Below are 9,964 nucleotides of genomic sequence, written 5' to 3' on the forward strand. Positions count from 1 at the left end.
TATATATATATATATATGTTGATCACATTCAACATTACAACAAAAGACCCAACATTGTTATTTGGAATTTTCCCCAACATTCAGACCTGCCACAAAGACATAATTAGAAAATTTGTTTTCTGTTGCTGATTATGAAGAGCATATGATGTCGTGTGGCCACAACAGTGGCCACACAAATTTGGATTTCTAACATTTTAGTAATAAAACTAAAGGGATTACTGCCAGAAACCCAGAGTTCTGAGATTGGTATGTGTGCCTTTGGGATCATGGTCGGTCAGAAACCGGATGAGGCATTTGAGCGTGGCAACCCGGAGCATTGTCATGGTGGGGAGCAGGGCCAATTCCGCCCTCATCCCATGAAGCACAACATGCCTCATCAATGAAGTCTCATACCTGGCTGTTCATTAGGCTCTAAAAGATGCAGGCCACCATGCTGCCACCGCAAAGGGGGACAGGCGAAGGACAGACACCCCTCACCTCCCAGGGCAGCATAGCATCAAAGTTAAATACAAAAGTCCAGATGTGTTTTGGTTGGGGCATTATCTTTTGCTCAGATTTTCCAATCACCATTCAAGCCTGATTTTCAGGGAAAAATACTATATCATTTCCTTTCCATTGATCACTTTGCATATCAGGAAATGTCCTGGAACCCACATGCCAGAGCCATGCTTGTAGAAGCTCATGGTCACCAGGATTCCATCTGGGGAAGGTGGGGAGACAGCACCTACCCCATCTGGGACCTCCCGGTGATATCGGCTCTGGATGGGGCCCAGAGCATTCTCCTGGAGCTGTGGGGCTCTCCAGCCAGTATTTTTTTCTTCGCTGCTGTGTGCTGCAAGATGGCGCTGGGGGCAGGCTGTGGGCATGACTTCCGGAATCAGAGGTTGCCTGGAAGCCAGGGTGGTCCTGTTACAGTTCGGGGAAGTCCTGGAACCCGCATGCCAGAGCCATGCTTGTAGAAGCTCATGGTCACCGGGATTCCATCTGGGGAAGGCAGGGAGATAGCATCTACCCCATCTGGGACCTCCTGGTGATATTGGATCTGGACAGGGCCTGTTAATAAAATTTTTAAAGCAATTATGTGTTAACATATTGTGGACTTTACGTGAAATACGTAAGGCCTACATGTGTAAATTTCCCCCTACGCTTTATATAAATATTGTGATTTACAAAGTTGTTCATGATGATTTGTTATGGGTATTCAATATTCCAACACCAATCCCACCACCATTACAACCATCCTCCACCATTGTCTACAAGTTTTCCAACTGCTCCTTAAGCCTGCCCCATAGCAGCCTCTAATAATTTATTTTATATTGTTTGTTATCAACATATAGATAGATGGTCGGCAACTACACCACCTCTGCTTTGCTGATGACATTGTTTTAATAGCACCAAACATTAGCCAAGTGGCACCAATGCTGAGTGTGGAAAGGTCGGACTACAGCTGAATCTTACGAAGACAATGTTTATGAGAAACAGCCTCGTTCCTGATGCCCCATTTGCTCTCAACAGAACGACCATCTCCGAATGTAACAGCTATGTATACCTAGGTCGAGAAGCCAACATGACAAATGACCTGGCACCTGAGCTACGCAGGAGAAAGAGAGCGGCTTGGAACGCCTTCAAAAGCGTTGTAGAAAGAGCTAAGAGGATGAAAAACCTCCAGCTCCGGGGACATCTCTTTGATTCCACTGTTCTTCCTGCATTAACATACGCCTCAGAGACCTGGGCCCTACACAAACAGGATGAGAATGCTATTCGGGTCTCCCAAAGAGGAATTGAAAGAGCTATGCTTGGAATATCACATTTCACTCAAATGAGAGAAAGAATCCGGAGTTCCGACCTCCATCGACGATCAAGAATCAGGGACACTGTCACGTTTGCCAAGGTGTCAAAAATCAATGGGCTGGTTATGTAATGAGATTTAGAGACAACTGCTAGACTACAGCTGTTACTGACTGGACTCCACGGGATGTCAAAAGACCACGTGGACGTCCACCTACCAGATGGTCAGACTTCTTCATCAAGATCATGAACGATCGGTTTGAGGCTCTTCGTGTTCCTAGAGCGAACAGATGCCATTGGGCTACACTAGCATGTGACAGGGACAAATGGAGATGTTACTGGTGCCCGCTCGAGCAAATCGACGATTAACAGGAAGTCAAGTGATCAAGTGATCAAGTTTGTTAACAAATAATTTGCTAATAGACTAATCAAAAAAGTTTTCTTAAAAAATTTATTGTAAATTGTTATGTCTCACCATGGAGACAGTAAATCCTTGTATGAGAGATTACTAAGATGTTGTTACAGATTAAACCTTCTGTGTTTATGTTTTATTAACTGATATTGGTTGTCTTCTATGTTACATCCTATCCAATCTGCTGTGCAGCTCTTGGTTTATCAGTGTTGTAGGGTTTGAGATATCACATGGCCACAAATGCCTTCAAGAAGTCCAGAATTTTTAGCTGGGTGTTACAGTTGGACTTAAATTTTTAACTGAGTGGTGGCTTTGGGGTGTGAATGTGACTGCCAAGGCTTCTGAAAGTACAGAGAAGTGGGGGAAAATAACCCATCCCAACCCTGAGAAAACTGGCAATTTCAGTCACCAAACCCACATACCCAAATTTTCAGCAGGTTAATTTCTTGATGAGGTTCCTCCTGAGATGATGGAGTCCATCTAAGGGCATGGTGGTGATTTTGGAGTGTGTGAGTAAGTGGCTGCTGAGGCTCTGTTTGGGTGGACACTGGGCTGACCCTCACTATCCCAGGGTGCCCGTGATATCTCAGCCATTCACGGGTATCTGAAAAAAATTTCTGCAGCTTATTGATCTATTTGAGATTTACTTATGAGTCTCTGGAGCAAGGCCAGTAGATGACCTTACATGGCAGTACCTGAGGTGATTTGTGGCCATGACTTCCAGGGCCCATAATCAAGGACTTTTCAATATAAAATATCTCCATTGATTCCAGGTGAGCAAATATCCAAAAATTATAAAATTGTTCCCAAGTACAAAAAGATCGCTCTTTTCTCAGCCTAGGTAGTGCTTTTGTTGCACAGAGGATGTTCAATGACCACACTCCCGGCTTGTCCTCTGGGTCTCCTAGATGTGGGTACAGAGATGGGGGAGAACCAAAGCCAAAGCTTTAGAGAAGTGTTGGGCTAGAAGTGGTCATTAGCTGATACTGCATTGTGGGGTGGGGGTGATGATGTCAACTGGAGCTCAGGTTTTGTGAGACTAATTGATACTGCCACATCACTTTCCACCCAGAGACACATTGTCCAACACAAAATTATGCACTTTTCTCAAAACCAAAATGGGAAGAGTGAGACCACTTAGGCCAGAGAAAAGATGCCCTGTAACACACAGTCCGGACAAACGTCTCTTTTTCACCAAAGACTTTGAAGGAGGGTCTCAGCCCCAACAAGTTTATTTCTTCATCCATAAGAATGGGAAAATAAAGATACCTATTTGGGGGACAGGGAGCTAGGTCAGGAGCATGTGACACACAAAAGACCCTGATATTATTCCCTGCACCACATTTCTTTGCCCCTGTTGTCCCATTACAGATTGTAGCCCTGCAGACACCCAAGAATTCCCAGGTTTAGCCCTGGGTATATGACATCACAGAACCAGAGCAACATCCTCAGGCCCCCAGACTGGAACCCTCTGACCCAACTGGCAACCATCATTAGGAACGGCCCCTCTGAGCATGGATTGGGAGACACACAAAAAAGAAAATGGGGAAAAAAGAAGAAAATTCTTATTTAAGGGGTTCAAATGAATGGAATTCATTCCAGGCAGGCATGAGGTCCCGAATTTGATCTCATCACTGCAAGGCCCCTGAGAACCTCAGGGTAGGATGTCAGTGGCTCTGAATCCTGTAGGGTGTTGCTCCTTCAAAAAAAAAAACCTCTTTCTGAGTCCTCATGGGAAATAACTAGGATAAAAACATTGCACATATTAGAAAATCATATATCAATATTTATTTCATAAAAAGGATATAACCTGAATGGTCAGGTTAACTAGACTATCCGTAGACCAGGACATTGTGGGTAGTTCTAGAGAAAAGAACATCAAGACAATGAGCACAGACACTGGAACCAGACTCCTTTTGGACACAGGGAAAGTAAGTTGACCTGCCTGGGCCTCAATATTCTGATCTGTAGTATTGGAGTAGGTAAAACCCCCCAAAGGATGCTTTGAGAATTAAATGAGTTAGCATATAAAATCACTTATAATGATGTCTTGCATGCTGCAAGGAAAATATAAGTGCTGAATATTTATATTGTTTTATTTTGCTTATTCCTGCTTTCTAACTTTCCTTCAGTGATTACCTATTGATTTTACAATAAGAACTATGTATAAAACCTAAAAAAATTCTTTGTAGCATATGAGCTGTTCATAACTGGCAAACATTTTAGTTAATTTCTATTCTAAATGGAAATGAAATAACTAAAACTGCTAAAGCAATACATTCAAAGAAAATGGCCATAAGCTTTCTACTGCTCTATTAAAAACATCATAAAGGCTCTCAGAATGGAAGTTTGAGGTTTACATATTTGCAAGAGTGTTGTTGCTATTACCTTTATATCCTCTCTCTCTCTCTCTCTCTCTCTCTCTCTCTCTCTCTCTCTCTCTCTCTCTCTCACACACACACACACACACACATACAAGCATACAGGGGGCACCCAGAGGCCCATGTGACATTCTGCTTCATGCACAAGTAGCTTATAAATATCAACATTTTAATGTTTTATGGTTGTGGGAGTCTATGTAGATATCTAAGCTGTGCAGTCTTGTTTTTCTTCCTTCTTTTTTTAAGCATAAAAAGTGTGACAGCTGCTGCCTGACTCACTGTGGACAAATGAATACAAAATGGTTGAATCATCAGCCACTCCTGACAGATTCTGAGCCCCATGGACAATAAGGTTCTCCTGAGACCAGCCTTCTCTGACACAGCCTTCTGCTGCTATGGTCACATGCAAACTCCACACATTCCCCACACACCAGCCATCTTATGCCTAAAGGTTGGGCTCAGGATGACCTGTTGCTGCTGCATTAACAACACTCGGCTGGCAAAATGAGGCCAATATTGAAGAAATTTGGTATTTGTTAGTGTTTGAATTGTTCAATTTCCTAGGAAGCTTCCTCACTGCTCAGAGGAATGAAAAAATGGCAGTCCACCCTCATGCATACATGTATGCACGATCACACACACACACACACACGCACGCACACACGCACGCGCGCACACACACACACACACACACACACATGCTTTAGATCAAATTATCATCAAGGAGCCAGTAGGATACCTTGTAAAATGGGCAGCTGCAATCATGCTTTCAATCCAGCCACTACATTTTGCAGGTAATTGCAAGCCAGGGGCAAACCACAAATACCATTAAATACAGACATTATCGTTTCTGACGCCCCCGAGCGCCATCATAATAATGAACTACCAATGTACTTAGATTCCCTGATCACACCGACTATACATTTCACAAGACCTTTTAAAGTCCAGTCTCAAGAAGGACTTCTCCAGGCTATAATATTTCTTTGGAGATTAGAAGAATTCAGAGGAATAAAGTTAATTAAGGTAAAACAAAAATGGTGATGAATTTATTCTAAATTCAAAAAGCAAAAGGCCTCTCCTTTTTAGATTCAGCTGTCTTCCTCCAAGGGTTTCCTCTCCCCCTCCCCCACCCCACCCCCAGTTTTTTTTCCTGTGAGTCTATTATAATGACTCTCTAGTCCTAATTGGCAGATGGGGATAAATAAATCATGGGGTGCCCACACATTTTGAGGGAATTTATAACTGGAATGTGTATATATTGATCAAAGCAGGCATCCTGCCATTGTTGGTAAGGACCCTGGCAGACAGACTTTGGAAAAAAGGAACAAAATTATAATACCATAAGCTGTAGAATCACTAAACATTTCAGAACATAAAAAGTGATGCAGCAAGATCAGAGAAAATTATTCCTGATAGAGCCATCAGAATGCTTTAAGGTGTTAGGCGGAAAAATAAAAAAATGCCGTGGAACTCCTTTTAATTTTCATATTTTAAAAACCTTCAACAAGATTTTATTTCAAAGATGATTTAAAACAATGACTCCTGAGATGTGGTGTGCACCCATTAAAGGAAATATTTTGTTAAAAACAATAAAATGTTAAAGGGGCCAGGGTGATAGTGCAGCAGGTAGGGCGGTTCCCTTGCACATGGCCAACTGAGGTTCAATCCCAGGCACCCCATATGGTCCCTTGTGACCATCAGGAGTGATCTCTGAAAACAGAGCCAGGAATAATCCCTGAGCACAGTCAGGTGTGATCCACAAAACAAAACAAACACAGAAGAAATAAAAATTTTTAAGATTGAAATAAAAGTTCAGAGGCAAGAAAGTGCTTCTTGGGTTAAAGAAGCATACGTAGAAGACTCTTCAGGGAAAAAAAAGCCTGGCAAGCTACCTGTGATTTATTCGATATGCCAAACACAGTAACAATTGTCACAATGGAGATGTTACTGGGCCCCTCGAGCAAATCGATGAACAACGGGAGGACAGTGACAGTGATTTTATAAGTGTTCAGGAAGAGGGGATAGAATAGAAAGAATTCTCTCAGAAAAGTAAAGGCACTATGTATTTCTAGGCAATTTAATACTACACTCAAGGGAAAAAATAACCTGGGACATCATGTAGCATTTGAACTTCAGAATTAGTAACTCAGGATACTCCTTTAAAAAGAAAAGAAACATCAAAAAAATACCTAACATGTTTATAGACTGACATGATTGATCCAGTTCAGTATTTTTCCTCTGTGAAATCTGGAGAGACAAGCTTCATTATAGGGGCCAGAGTTAGAGTAAAGGCTAAAGGTATAAACCTTGCATGTAGCTGTACCCAATTCTTTCCTGGGTACCACATGGTCCCTTGAGCACCTCAAAGTATGATCTGTAAGGAATCTCACTCCCAGCACTGCTGGAGTGGCTGAGGTAATCCCCAGAGCCACATGAAAAAGCCACACTACATCCTCATGCTCTCACCTTGAACCTTGGGCCTGGTTGGCTTCTCTGAGAGGTGCCAGGAAGAGCCCCTGGGCCTCCTTAGCACTGCTTAGGCGATCTACACGCCCACATCAAATAAACAAGATCAGGTACCCCACAGATGTTGGAGCCAATGGATTACTAAAACTGAAAAGGAAAGTAAGCTCCAGTTGTCATCAACATGAGAATTTAGAAAAAAAAAAAAGAAAATCTTCAGTCTCTGCACAAATTCATGTTGTGTATGCATCCAAAAAAAGTGACTTGTATGGACCATCAAGATACAACTGAAGCAACTGAGTACAGCAAGTCCAAGTCCACCGAAAGGACCTGATTCACACATGAGAGGAGATGTACATCTTGAATATCAGACCAAGAGGAACTGGATACTTAAGCAATAAGCTCCAATAGATACATAAAGGTCTATTTTGACATAGTACCTGTATTTTCTCTTTTGTGAAAATTCTTTGTGTTATAAGGTAAAGGTAAAGGTAAAGGCCCTCCCGTTGATCGTCGATTTGCTCGAGCGGGCCCAGTAACGTCTCCATTGGAGACTTTGTTGTTACTGTGTCTGGCATATCGTACTCTCGGTAGCTTGCCGGGCTCTCCGAGAGGGGCGGAGGAATCGAACTCGGGTCGGCCATGTTGGCCGCTTGTAAGGCGAACACCCTACAACCTTTGTGTTACCTTTGTGTTACCTTTGTGTTATATATATATAAATGTGATATAAAAATTGGAATGTATTATTACTTCATATTTAATATATGCTTTAAATACATAAACATTTATTTCAAATATATTAACATATATAAATGTATTTAAATATAAAACAGACATATTTAGATTCATATATAAGTAAATATAAATTAACATAGTAAGTATATTAATTATTTTGATATATAATTATAGTTATCTCCTGCCACTCAAATAACCCTATCTAAGGGAATTAACAATGTCATAATTCCAAATTCACTAAAGAACTTTTATTTTCTTGTTTGCTGCTTTTCTTCCATATATTAACAGGCCATTTCTGCAGTGTGTAAGATGCTGGTTCTCTTTATGCCTGTCTAAATTATTTCTTGTCACTTCTCTGGTTCTTCTTCCGTTCTTTGTCCCTTTAATTGGGTTATCTTTGGGGCCCATGTGGTATTACAGCAGGAAGGGCATTTGCCTTGCAAACAGCTGACCTGGGTTTGATCCCAGCTCTTTATATGGACCCCAAATGCTGACAGAAGTGATCCCTGAATGCAAAGACAAAAATAAACCCTGAGCACCACCAATTGTTGCCGCCAAACAAAACAGGTTCTCTTTGCCTCCTCTCACATGACAATCAAACAATGAAACAATTTGCTTATACAACAACAGAAGAGAGGCCATTGGAGATTGTGTTCCTGGAAAAAAGCCACATGCATCCTCCTGCCCTCAAGTTCTAGATTAACAGCTTTCTATATATACAGCCCAGAGAAGTGTCTCTCCACCCCCCACACGCTCCCCACCTTTCTTTTACTCCATCAGAGAAGGAAGCACTATCATTCTTTTTTTCTTTTTTCTTTTATTGCATCACCGTGAGATGTAGTTACAAGCTTTCATGCTTGAGATACAATCACATAATGATCAAACATCCATCCCTCCACCAGTGCACATCCCCCACCACCAATATCCCCAGTATAACACGCCCCCCTTTTCCCACTCTCCCCCTGCCTCCATGGCAGACAATTTCCCCCATACTCTCTCTACTTTGGGGCATTATGGTTTGCAATACAGATACTGAGAGGTTATCATGTTTGGTCCTTTATCTACTTTCAGCACACATCTGCCATCCTGAATGATTCCTCCAGTCAACATTGACTTAGTGATCTCTTCTCTATTCCAGCTGCCTTCTCTCCTCCCACTCATGAGGCAGGCTTCCAACTGTGAAGCAATCTTCCTGGCCCTTGTATCTACTGTCCTTGGGTGGCAGTCTCCTGTTATGTTATTCTATACTCCAAAGATGAGAAAGCACCATCATTCCTTGTGGGAGACTGCAAGCTGCAGGGTTCCGCTGTTTGCTGACTTGTACATGCATAGGCATTGCCTTTTTAACCTCCTGATCACACTTAATTAGGGCTCTAAATAGATTATAGTCATACTACCCATTTTCAATTATCTCCCAAATCATTTCTTCTTTTCCCTGCGCTCTACATTCGTATTCAGATGCCCACCGGAAGTCCAGTTGAATGGCCCATCTCAAGTAGAAAAATAACAACCTCCCTAAAATCAAACTCAAGGATCCTCTGCAGCCCCAACCAATTCCTCCTTAATCTCCGTCCTGATAAATAAAACCACCTGTCTTGAGTGATTTATTCAATCGCACCCCTGTCTAGGTTGGGTCAGCCCTGAATAGACAGTGATGCTCAGGGGACACCTGGGCTTTCACATCAGCTCTGCTGCCTGTCTCTGTCCAGTGGTGACCACGATTTATTTCCACTATGGAGTATGCAGGCTGCACAACCACTCATAGGAGATGTTTCTGCTGCCTCCTTATCACTTGAACAGAGTTGGAATCAGAGACATCAACCCTGTAATTACTCAGGCAGCAAGTTCTATTTTCTCATAGAAATAGCTGTGCTGCATAGAAGAATCTTTTGGCCTCATATATCATCTCTCAATCCATACGTATGTACTAGTTTTGATTTTGTTCTTATTTTGCTAAAGTAAATAAGCATCAATGGAAGTTCTAATATTTGTGTGTCTTCATCTGACCTGCTTTAACCAACGCCATAGACAGAATGGCTTAAACAATAAGCATATATTTCTTAACAGTGCTAATGGCTGTGTGCCTGAGATGAGGGTGTCAGCATGCTCAGGGTCTTAGTGTTTTCCAATGCTGACTTCTCATTATATATTCTCATGGTAGAAAGAGGGAAGAAGCAAGCTTTCT

This window comes from Sorex fumeus, unplaced genomic scaffold (assembly GCF_029834395.1).
Source record: "Sorex fumeus unplaced genomic scaffold, SorFum_2.1 ptg000265l, whole genome shotgun sequence".
NCBI classification, from domain to species: domain Eukaryota; kingdom Metazoa; phylum Chordata; class Mammalia; order Eulipotyphla; family Soricidae; genus Sorex; species Sorex fumeus.